The sequence below is a fragment of the Lissotriton vulgaris genome, chromosome 11 (assembly GCF_964263255.1).
Source record: "Lissotriton vulgaris chromosome 11, aLisVul1.2, whole genome shotgun sequence".
NCBI classification, from domain to species: domain Eukaryota; kingdom Metazoa; phylum Chordata; class Amphibia; order Caudata; family Salamandridae; genus Lissotriton; species Lissotriton vulgaris.
The window spans coordinates 5,602,105-5,615,079 of NC_141699.1; the positions used below are offsets into that span (position 1 = coordinate 5,602,105).

At 47.4% G+C, this 12,975-nt stretch overlaps 1 protein-coding gene across 4 annotated transcripts in view; it reads right to left on the reverse strand.

The window, feature by feature from the left end:
• GNB1L (G protein subunit beta 1 like) overlaps window positions 1-12,975 on the reverse strand; it is a 425,377-nt gene that overhangs the window by 9,538 nt on the left and 402,864 nt on the right. The window lies entirely within an intron of this gene.

Here is a 12,975-nt window from a genome sequence, read left to right on the forward strand (position 1 = left end):
GTCTCTTCTCTAAAAAAATAATGTCTGCTAGTTGCTTTTATTTGACAGCAAACGAAGTGGTGCATTAAGTCTTGGACAGAAAATAAGACAAAGCCCTTTACTAAACTTTTGAAGGCTACATGCCTAAGTGAGAACGATTTGCCAATTAAGAATTATTTTTTTTACAGTGGAGATTGTGGCACAAGGCTAACATGGAGTGGCAGTGAAAGAATTTTACTTTTGGAAAGTTAAAAGGGCTTCATGTTGCAAGGTGACTGACAAGATGGTAACAGTTAAGTAATGGAAATTTATTTTTGTATTTGTTAATGTGTATCATGTTTTGTCTTCTGATTAAAAGTTATAATTGAAATTTGTTTGTTATGAGAAATGTTCCTCTTTTGTGTGTTGTGTATTTTTTTTTGCTTCTGCCTACAGATCATTCATGGATTGTTCTGGGTGATTTAAGGAAGTCAAGACACGTGAGTTTGGTTGGTTGAAAGGAGATGTGTTTTTTGCGTAACTCCTTTGGAAAGAAATGTTCATGTGTCTTTTATGTTTGTGTATTTGGTCCTATCATAAATTGTTCTTGCTGGTCCTGTATGTTAGAAAGTTGTATTTGACAGCAGATATCCACTAACTGGTGATTTACTGTCAAAAGGAGGGTGAAGATTTTAAGCCTGACAAATTAAGCAGGCCCAAATATTGGTAGTACATGACCTGGTGTTGTGCTTCACCGCTCATTTATATATGCTATTGTTTTGTCTATGCTTTTTGTGCTTGATATACAGCAAGTATATCCGATGGCTTGACATGTGCGTTTTTGTAAGTTTTTTTTTGCATGTTTTTGTTTTATGTTGCTGCTTTTGATACTATTACAAGTTTACCTATGTTGTGAAGGGATATACATGACGATGTGTATCCTGCACAACAGTTGGGTGGATTTGCCCTGACACTAAATTTCACAGATAGACAGACAACACTTCATCAGTGTATGTCAAATTTGGCCATAATGGTATTTGAAGAAAAATCAAAAAAGATATACAGGATGAAAGTTTGTCACAGTCACTTACTGCCTCTTCCCTTAAAGGAACAGGCAGCCCTAAATTTATGTATCCTGATTGGACGTAAGGATAAATTATAGATTTGTGACTCTTGTACATGGTGACCTAATTTCTATATTGCATTAGTCAGTTTTGTTCTGCTTCCTAAGTAGTGTATGGCTTTGTACCATAAAGAAAACCAGGTTTTATTTTTTCCCTGAAGAAGGAACTGGAACATTAGCTGAGGTTACCGTATATGGTGTCACATGCTTGACCTATCACCCAAGTAATTTCTTGTTCTTCCTATAGATTTTTCTTTTGTCACTTCTCCCCTGACCGATGTCGCATTGTACCTAGTTATTGGGGATTTTAGCCGTGTCCTAGTTCCATTTCTGTTTTCCGTACTTCCTTTCACTAGTCAGCTTTTATTATTGTTGATGTATTGTTCAGGTTCACACTTCCAGATTGCAGTAATGTACTAGAGACCCCCATATTATGTATAATTCCCTTTTGTATGACCAGACTGTTTTTTAAGAATTTTCTTTAGACTTAATCATGTCGCTATCTACCCTTAGATGATGAAGGATATGCTCTCACACGGAAACCCAATTGAAAAAGCCTAGAGGCAGTGTTTTGCCTACTGCCTTTTTATTTATATTGCTTTTTGAAAATGACAGTGTATTCTAGACCAGAATTGTCCCATGGCGTGTGGCCACTCCTTCGCAGGCCACCTGTTTGCAGTCCCCTTGTTATACAATGAACTGTTTAAAGCATCGCACTTGCTCCATCAGACGGCATTGGACATCACAGAACCAGAATTTCAGTGCAAAAGAGCACCTGTCATGTGCTGGTAACCTCTGACAGTGTGCAGTCCCTTGAGCCCCTTGGCCTGAGTTTTGGCCACGCACCCCCCTTTTCCTTTGCTCCAACGGAAGTGCAGTGCACCGGCGGATCCAAGATTGGCAAAAGGCACTACATTCTGGTGCCCATGAAAGAGCAGCCTGAGCGTCCTCTGACACTGAATGATGAGTGTTGGAGCCTGAGAATGTTCCCGGATCTGCACGAGATGATCTGTGCCCATGACCAATGAAGAGCACAATATCTGTAGTGTCTGCCGCAGAGGAGAGATACTGGTGCACTGCATTGAGACATTGAGACTTTTAAGTGAGCTATGAGTGTTTGCCAGGAGGGCACTCCAACGGATACTGAGAAGCACCATTTACATGAAAGGCCTTAATGAAGAGGCCCATGCGAAAGAAAACAACAAAAGAAGATTTGATGGACAATAGAAGCCTGCCAGAGAGGCTTTTGAACGGACTCTGGGCAAGGTTGGTTTCACAAGAGGTTTCCGTGTGATTGTATAGACTAGGTGTTAGGAGACTGATTTTTTATTGTTTTACTGGTATTGTTTTAAAGTACTTTCTGTGTAGTAAAAGCAGAATAAAGCACATTCTCTGTGGAAGAGTATCCCCTTTTCACCTCAGAGCATTGATGAGGGTCACCACTGTTTCACCTGAACATATAATAAATTACTAAAATACATAGGAGCCCTAAAAATGTTACTAGATAATTTTAGGATTTGCTTTTTGCTTAGGGTTGTGAAAAATTATAATTTTGTTTGTAATAGTGGTCACGACTTTCTCCTGTTGTCTATATGTTCTTAATAACGTGTTTTCTAGTGTTTTTTTAAACATGACGTTGTCTTTTATGGGTGGGATTGTTTTTTTCTACTCAATTGACTTCTGCACCCACTTCCCAACCTATGTCTCTTCCTACTACTACTTCTTTGCATTCTTTCCATAGTTTATCTGAACATGAACTGGTTAGGAGGTCAGAGTTCACTAATAATTCCTTTGTACAGCTTCTGCACCAACACCAGTTAGTAGTGAACATCACTAATTGCTGGGTGTGTGGTCTTATGCCACATACTACAGATAGAGGTATTCCCTATTTGGTCCTGCCATATGTGGCTTTTGTGCTACTACGTGTGTAAGGAGACCTGTCCCGAGAGAGTTGCTAAGTAATAGGATTATGCTCCAGCAACATCTTGATGATCTGATGAATATAGACCTGGATTCAGATTGACGTGAGTTTAGGTTATTGCCTATGTAAGGGCAAAAGGAGGGTCTGAGGTTCCGTGAATTCGGAACCTGGGTCATAAAGGTCATGGTTCTGTTATGATTTTGGTAACGGCGAACCGTAAACAGTGAGCTCAGCAAGTATGAGTGTTTTCGTCATGTTACACCGATGGATTCACTGTGTATTTGAAGATTTCGTTCTGAACCCTTGGGTTACATTTTGTGCATGGCAGCCATTTTGTGGTTGCCCTCACATAGGCCGATGACTTTAGCTGACTTCTGGATAACCTGAGTGAACTGACCCTGTTGCCTGAAGCTGACCTTGTTAGACCAGTTCCTTGCCCAGTAGCTGATCAAGATTAAGGATCAGAGCACAGGAGATTGTAAAGTTTGGTATGCACATACACACCCCTTATCCTACTCCTCATCTGTTTCTGTTCCTTCCTTTTATGGCTTGTTTACGATATGGGTTGTGGTCTTTTATTATGGGTTTGTCCGGCTTGTGTAAGAAGGAATGTTGGGCTTTTTGCATGCTTGCAAAAGCTAGGACTGCCCCTTACTTTTGTGCTGAGTTTTGTAACCCTAAGCATATAAAAGGCCTCTGTTCTCTGTATTCCTCAGACTGCCTCATTCAGTTGCTAAGGCAGCTGGGTGACGTAGCCTCACTTATTGAAAGTTTAATAAAGATGTCTTTTCATATTTCAGCTTCTGTGCCAAGTTCTTTATTGATATTAGTAAGACCCCTGAGAATGAAGATTTTTCCATTTCCTCACTACCAGGAGCCGGTGTCACTTGTGTGTGGTCACGGGTCTTCTCACTACCAGGAGTCGGTGCGCCTTGTCATGGGTGGTCAGGTGTCTTTCACACAAACAGCCCTTTGGGTCTGGGATCGCACCGGGCAAGTGTGCGAGTGGGAACACCTATGCTGGGAAGGTGGGAGTCTCTTTTAAGGGCACCAGAGGTGTCATGCTTCATCATAGGGATACCTCCTAACGTCACAAATGGGCTACAACCCCCTCGCTGCGAGGGAGGAAATCAAGGATGTTTTCAGAAGAGGGGTATTCATAAAACTCAATGTGAGCATTGTGTGTGGTGGAGGGAGTGCAGTGCTGCAAAAATAGTGATTAAAATTAGCTACGGGGTTTGCCAAACACAGTTTATTATTGCTACATAGTGCTAGGATTAAAAACAAGCGGATAGTGTAACTGCCAACATTAGAGGCAGTTGCACTAGAAAGTGATCGACATGTTTCAGCCTTGTGGAAAGTGTAACTGCCAACATTAGAGGCAGTTGCACTAGAAAGTGATCGACATGTTTCAGCCTCTTGACCTATCATGGCTTTCATCAGGATCTCTTACTAGCTACTGCTAAGCATGAGTGAACACAATATTAAAGTGGTGAAAATAAAAAGGAAAACTGTGGTGTGTAATACTAAACCAGTGATCCGGCAGCTCAACAGATTCACTAGTAAAACCTGTGGTGAAACAAAAACAACCTATCACGCAGTTAAAACAGTATTGTGAGGTACAGCATAGTAGGACCACACTCTCACTCGTCGAAAGTGACAATTGTATGTACATTGTACATGATTATGCAACAGAACTAGTGTGACACTTCACTCAGTAATAACTTAGTTCTGTATAACTCACCTGTAACAGTCCGGTATTATATCACGTCTGTAATGGGCTGATAGCCTTAGGTACATACACCAATCCAATCGAATAAGTAAAGGTGGCGGCGTTTAGAGTATAGAAAAGGATTATGCCCAATTTGAAGGGGGACAAGCGTCCAGAGTCTAAGCAATCAGTAAATTTAGAGAGCAGAAGTCATTGGTCAGGTGTCTTCTCACTACCAGGAGTCAGTTTGTCGTCCCATGGTTGGTCATGGGTCTTGGCACTACCAGGAGTCGGTGCGCCTTGCCATGGGTGGTTACAGGTCTTTTCACCACTAGTAGTAGGTGGGCCCTTGTCACGGGTGGTTACAGGTCTTTGCACTACCAGGAGTCGGTGCGCCTTGCCATGGGTGGTCACAGGTCTTCTCACTACTAGGAGTCGGTGCGCCTTGTCGTGGGTGGTCAGGTGTCTTCTCACTACTAGGAGTCGGTGCGCCTTGTCATGGGTCTTCTCACTATCAGGAGTTAGTGCCCCTTGTGGGTAGTAACAGGTGTTCTCTCTACCAGGAGTAGGGTGCCCTGTCATGGGTGGTTACAGGTCTTCTCACTACTAGGAGCCGGTTCGCCTTGTCAAGGGTGGTTACAGGTCTATTCACCATAGTAGTGGGTGGACCCTTGCCACGGGTGGTTACAGGTCTTCGCACTACCATGAGTCGGTGCGCCTTGTCATGGGTGGTTACAGGTCTTTTCTCTACTAGTAATAGGTGCCCCCTAGTCATGGGTGGGTGCAGGTCTTTTCACTACCAGGAGTTGGTGCGCCTTGTCATAGGTGGTCACGGGTCTGCTCACTACCAGGAGTTGGTGCGCCCTGTCATGGGTGGTCACAAGTCTTTTCTATACTTGTAGTACGTGCGCCTTGTCACGGGTAGTTACAGGTCTTTTCACTACCAGGAGTCTGTGCGCCCTGTCATGGGTGCTCTCACTAACAGGACTGGGTGCGCCTTATCATGGGTGTTTACAGGTCCTTTCACCATTAGTAATAGGTGGACTCTTGTCACAGGTGGTTACAGGTCTTCGCACTACCAGGAGTTGGTGTGCCTTGTCAAGGGTGGTTACAAGTCTTCGCACTACCAGGAGTTGGTGTGCCTTGTCAAGGGCGGTTACAAGTCTTCGCACTACCAGGAGTTGGTGTGCCTTGTCAAGGGTGGTTACAGGTCTTCGCACTACCAGGAGTTGGTGTGCCCTGTCATGGGTGGTCACGGGTGTTCACACTACCAGGAGTCGGTGCCCCCTAGTCACGGATGGTCACGGGTCTTCTCACTACTAGTAGCAGGTGCCCCCTAGTCACGGGTGGTCACAGGCCTTTTCACTACTAGTAGTCGGTTCCCCCTAGTCATGGGTGGTTACAGGTCTTCTCACTACTAGTAGTAGGTGCCCCCTAGTCACGGGTGGTTACAGGTCTTTTCTTTATTAGTAGTAGGTGCCCCCTAGTCATGGGTGGTTACATGCCTTTTTACTACCAGAAGCCGGTGCGCCATGTCATAGGTGCTCACGGGTCTGATCACTACCAGGAGTCGGTGCCCCCTAGTCACGGGTGGTCACGGATCTTCTCACTACTAGTAGTAGGTGCCCCCTAGTCATGGGTGGTCACAGGTCTTCTCACTACTAGTAGTAGGTCCCCCCTAGTCACGGGTCTTCTCACTACTAGTAGTAGGTCCCCTCTAGTCACGGGTGGTCACGGGTCTTCTCACAACTAGTAGTAGGTGCCCCCTAGTAACGGGTGGTCACTGGTCTTCTCACTACTAGTACTAGGTGCCCCCAGTAATGGGTGGTCACGGGTCTTCTCACTACTAGTAGTAGGTGCCCACTAGTTACGGGTGGTCACAGGCCTTCTCACTGCTAGTAGTAGGTGCCCCCTTGTCACGGGTGGTCAAGGGTCTTCTCACTACTAGTAGTAGGTGCCCCCTAGTCATGGGTGGTCACAGGTCTTCTCACTACTAGTAGTAGTAGGTGCCCCTAGTCACGGGTGGTCATGGGCCTTCTCACTACTAGTAGTAGGTATCCCTAGTCACGGGTGGTCATGGGCCTTCTCACTACTAGTAGTAGGTCCCCCCTAGTCACAGGTGGTCACGGGTCTTCTCACTACTAGTAGTAGGTGCCCCCTAGTCATGGGTGGTCATGGGTCTTCTCACTACTAGTAGTAGGCACCCCCTAGTCACGGCTGGTCAAGGGTCTTGTCACTACTAGTAGTAGGTCCACCCTAGTCACGGGTGGTCACGGGTCTTCTCACTACTAGTAGTAGGCACCCCCTAGTCACGGCTGGTCAAGGGTCTTGTCACTACTAGTAGTAGGTCCACCCTAGTCACGGGTGGTCACGGGTCTTCTCACTACTAGTAGTAGGCGCCCCCTTGTCACGGGTGGTCACGGGTCTTCTCACTACTAGTAGTAGGCACCCCCTAGTCACGGCTGGTCAAGGGTCTTGTCACTACTAGTAGTAGGTCCACCCTAGTCACGGGTCTTCTCACTACTAGTAGTAGGTGCCCCCTAGTCATGGGTGGTCACAGGTCTTCTCACTACTAGTAGTAGGTGCCCCCTAGTCACGGGTGGTCACAGGTCTTCTCACTACTAGTAGTAGATGCCCCCTAGTCACGGGTCTTCTCACTACTAGTAGTAGGTGCCCCCTAGTCATGGGTGGTCACAGGTCTTCTCACTACTAGTAGTAGGTACCCCCTAGTCACGGGTGGTCACAGGTCTTCTCACTAGTAGTTGTAGGTGCCCCCTAGTCACGGGTGGTCACAGGTCTTCTCACTACTAGTAGTAGGTGCCCCCTAGACACGGGTAGTCACAGGCCTTTTCTCTACTAGTAGTAGGTGCCCCCTAGTCACGGGTCTTCTCACTACTAGTAGTAGGTGCCCCCAAGTCACGGGTGGTCACAGGTGCCCCCTCACGGGTGGTCACAGGTGGCCCTAGTCACGGGTGGTCACAGGTGCCCCATAGTCACGGGTGGTCACAGGTGCCCCCTCACGGGTGGTCACAGGTGCCCCCTCACGGGTGGTCACAGGTGCCCCCTAGTCACGGGTGGTCACAGGTGCCCCGTAGTCACGGGTGGTCACAGGTGCCCCCTAGTCACGGGTGGTCACAGGTGCCCCCTAGTCACGGGTGGTCACGGCGGTGTTGAAAGTTCCCCAGACACACAAGAGTCACTTACAAGATAAAAAGGCGAGAAGGTTGGGGACGGATGTCCCAAGGTATCCGCCTGGTTCTTTCAGTGCAGGGCGAGTACTGGCGGCCATTACTACCCCAGGGGCCGCAACTAATGCCTGGGGGTCAACCCCCCTCACCCCCCAGAAAGGCCTGCCCCGCCCGCACGCAGCCACTGATTGTTACAAATGGCGAGTGACGCGGCGCGGCGGCGTTTCAAAGCCACCCCTACCTCACGCCCCTGGAATGTGGGGCGCCCATGTGCTCCGCATTAATAACGCTACAGTGGGAACGCGAGGAAAGCGGCCCCTCTGACTGTTTCCAGAGCCCGTGGGGGAGAGACATTCACTTACGTTATTAATAGGTTAATTCTGGGGATTAAATGAAAAATGATTAGCGCTGGCTCATAAAATGCCATGTAAAGGCAGCTTTCACGGAGCGGCCCGACCGGAGCGCGCGTTATCGCAGATGGACAATTAAGGCTAAGAGGCCCCTGGGCAGAAACTCTGCCCTGAAGCAAATGCTGCCCGGATGCATTTTGCACCAGCTCCATGTGATTGCACGTGGCATATTCTCTTATATACAGGCTCATGTCAGATGAGTGCTTCTACTCATCCCATGCACGTGCATGCTTCAAAGTTTAAGAACGATAAAGGTTGTATCGCCCATTTCAAGCAGTCCCCTGGAATAATGTGATTCTGCAGCGTTTTCCACATATTTATGGATTTGCAACACTTGCCACATAACCCACCATCTTCTGCATATTTTGCATATTTGTGCAACAAAAATGGTTTCATGCTCTGACAGACGAACAGTTACTATAAACACTGTCAAACGCGTCGCCGCCGAGGCCTTTTGTCGCGAGAAGGCTGATCACATTTCATCTGCTGAGTGTTGAACTTAGGTGTTAAACTGATGTGACATGTTTGCTCATAAACTGATAAAATGTGTAAAAAATGACGAGCAAAATAAAACTGATTCAACATGTGCTGCATTACGCCGCACAATTCGCCTTTTTGCTGAATAATTTAGTCAACACAGCAGTTTAATTTGCACCCCTCACAGCCGCATAATTCCAGTGGTCCTGTAACCCACTTCTGAGCCAGGGAGCTGGTACAAACTCTTTTTAGCTCATCTTACCGTGAAGCTCACTGCGTTACGATGCTTCCAGGGAGTTGGGAAAGGGGTTATTCCTAACATTAGGAACATACCTTTTTTTTCTTTAATGTCCGATACCAGTAAAGAAGGGCGACGGATGGACCGTGTCTCCGGTGACTTATACCCTCGGGAGCAGCTCCCATCAATTGCACCGGGCGCTATCCCAGCGCTAATTTACGCAGGGCGCTGTGTTACCTGCTGTGGGCGCTATATTATTTATGGCGCAACATTTGCGCTGCTAATCACCACTCTGGAGCAAACTTCTCAACAGACTCCATTTTTGGCAAAGTACAATCTGGAGGGTGAAACCAGGTGAAGAGAGTTGTGGTGCGGCCTGCAATGTGCTCCTTGGCGCTGCGAGAGGGAGGGAGGGAGGGACCACCGCAGCATCGTCTCCTACATCATCTAGTTTGTAGCAAGAGGAGTCGAAGGAGGGAGGAGGTGTGTGCAGGAGTGGGCGGAGGATGGAGGACTCGCCCCCCTATACTTATGAGCAATTTTTGGGTACTTCAGAGCGCATGAGGTGAGTAAACACAATGCCCAGTCTTAGGGGAAAAACACTGCAGGGGGGAGGCCCTTCCGGTCCGGGTGGGCGGGGGCCCTTCTGGTCAAGGTGGGTGGGGGTCCATAGCAGATGATTGATAGACAGTGTCCTGAAGAGTTGAGCTTTCAGGAGTTTCCGGAGGCACGTGACTGGGCCTGGATCTCAGGCAGGGGTCAAAGTTCCACAGTACTAGGTCTAGAACTCCCAGGTGTGTAATTCTGCTTCATTTGTATTTAAAAAAGCAAGTACTGGGGCCGTCAGGATATCCTGTCCCCTTCAGCTTACATCACACATTGCCCCTGCCAGCTCTGACAATGACAATAACAACACAACTACTAACCTTCACACTCCTACAGTTGTGACAGTTGAGACTGTTCCAGGCCCCCAAAGCTATCACAATAACTTAGGCAGCAGGTAATAGTCATTTTCAATCTATATTGAATTAATAAACAATTGTTTTTGGGCTCATCTCTAAGTTAACCAGACAGCGCCACCATGCAGCAGACTGTCACAAGCACCAGTGTTGACTATAAATGCAGGTGCCAAGCACCGGAAAACACCAGCTCAAATTAAGCACTGACTGCACGATCAAATGAGCAGTCCATCAGCATAGGTTTCAGGCCGGTGTCCACATGCTGGCCATTTTTACCAGGAGGACAGTTCAGAACCTTGAATGGAGCCCTGACTTCGCCTGGAATCTCAAGTTGAGCTTTCACCGCACGCTTGATGTGCTCCCACTCACTGGACACATAGTAAGAAACATCTGGCCACAAAAGTTTGTAGCCCGACAAGGAGCGTTTTGATGAGGCCAGCATAAATGATGTTACAACAGTCCACCAGTGTTATGATGAGGGTGTAGTCTCACCGGGTGAACTCAGAGAATCCGCCCCCCTGCGCATAGCTCCGACCCCTAGTGCATCATCAGCGGAGTACCCCAGGATTCATCACTCAGCCCCACACTGTTCAACGTCTACATGACTCCGCTGGCACCCATCGCTCACAGCCACGGACTCAACATCATCTCCTACGCTGACCACACCCAACTCATCCTTTCCCTCACCGAAGACACAGACACCACTAGAGCGAACTTCCAGAACGCCAACACTGACATCCCCGACTGGATGAGAGCCAACTGCCCCAAACCCGACACCAACAAAAATGAAATTCTCCTCTTCTGTAGGCCCCCTTCACCGTGGAACGACTCCTGGTGGCCCTCCGCACTTGATCCAGCACCCATCCCAACCACAACATCGGTATCACCCTCAACGAGTTCTTCATGAGACCACAGGTCAACTCTGTTGCCTCCACCTGCTTCGACCACAGAACGCTCCGCAAAGTCTTCAGTTGGATACCAGCCAACACCAGAAGGACCGTCACTCAAGCCCTCATCACCGGTAGAACAGACTGCGGGAACACCCTCTATGCCGGAACCACCACCTCCCTCCTCAAACAGCACCAAACAATCCAGGACACAGCAGCAAGAATCATCCTGGGCCTGCCCAGATGATCCCACATCACCCCCCACCTCCGTAGCCTGCACTGGCTCCCCATCAAGAAGAGATGCCACTTCAAGCCGCTCACACCCACCTATGAAGCTCTCCCCAACACAGGACCAGCATACCTGAACAACCGCCTGACCTTCCAGCAGACCCCTGTGGTCTGCCACCTACACCTTCGCCACCCTCCCCTGCATTCATCACACCCGAGCCGGAGGACGTGCCTCCTCCTACCTCGCTGCCAAGGCCTGGAACAACCTCCCCAGCTACCTCCGAACCTCTACCTCCCTCGCCGAATTCAGGAGTGGACTCAAGTCCTGGCTGTTCAAGAAGTAGTCCCACCCCACTCAGCGTATGAATACCCTCGGGGTGATTAGCGCACTGTACAAATACTGACTGATTGATAGAATCCAATGGTCTGTTTGGAGTGAAGGGGTTATTACACATAGAAGGAAACCTTGGAGGTTGATCCCTTTGACCAACGTGTCAATATGTGGAACGAACAGCAGTCCAGAGTCAAAGAATTTTAAGACATAGTCACTATGCAAGGTGTGTATCATACACACAGAGTCACCAAAACAGCAGAAGTGACTTCAAGCCCCCTTTCGCTCCTCAAAAACACCACACAGTCACCAAAACAGCCGAGGTGACATCAAGCACCCTTTCGCTCCTCAAAAACACCACACAGTCACCAAAACAGCCGAGGTGACATCAAGCACCCTTTCGCTCCTCAAAAACACCACACAGAGTCACCAAAATTGCAGAAGCGACATCAAGCACCTTTTAACTCTGCGAAAACACCACACCAAGTCACCAAAACAGCCGAGGTGACATCAAGCACCCTTTCGCTCCTCAAAAACACCACACAGAGTCACCAAAATTGCAGAAGCGGCATCAAGCACCTTTTAACTCCGCGAAAACACCACACCAAGTCACCAAAATAGCCGAGGTGACATCAAGCACCCTGTTACTCCTCGAAAACACCACTGGGTTGACACTTTGTCCCATACTTGCCCTCTCGATTGTATTTTGTAAACCAGACACCATCACGAACACACGGGGGACACCGTTCCCGCAAGCTGTATTACTTGTGGAAACAGACACATTGTGCTTTCCTTCTCTGTATTTGGGGATCCGGACATCATTATTTGGTTTTAGGAGAATTACTTTCTATTGACGTTTTGTTAACTCAATCTGATTGCACACACAAGAGTCATACCTCTATGAACTTCTGAGCATTGCCATTGACTTATTAAGCCCTGAAGTAGTCTGCATGAGGACGAAACACGTCGGCAGTCTTGTCCATTGTGTGCTGCTTTTTAAATTGATCTATGAATTAAAAGAATAAAGGGATCCGTTTCTACAATCAAAACGACTATTGCTTTTCTCATTTGGGAAGACACCAACAGTTTCTTTTGTGCTTGATTATGGACAATAATTGGCCTTTACGAATGATCTATTTGTTATTTTGAGTGCAGGGCCATTCATGGATAATTTGTTTTAGTGGCTTTCTTGCCACTTTTTTGGGATGTATGGGGGTCACATCTCAGGCTCATTGCACCTTGTTTTCTCCAAAATTATAGCCACACTACATGAAAAACGACTGGTGCAGCCTTTTCTGCCCTGATCCTCCTTTCTTGTGCTGAGAAATTAAAAAGAGGATACATGGTAAAATATCTCGCGAATGCTGCAATGGAACCCTGCGGGCTACCTGTTTTTCTGTGATAGAAGTCATTATGCTCCATCGTCTAGCACACCCAGATGTATAAATGATCTGTTAGATGTTCAACATTTGATTCAATGCCTTTTAGACTCCCCATTTGACTTTTGTTTTGATTATTGTTTTGGGTACTAGTTATTATTCCTG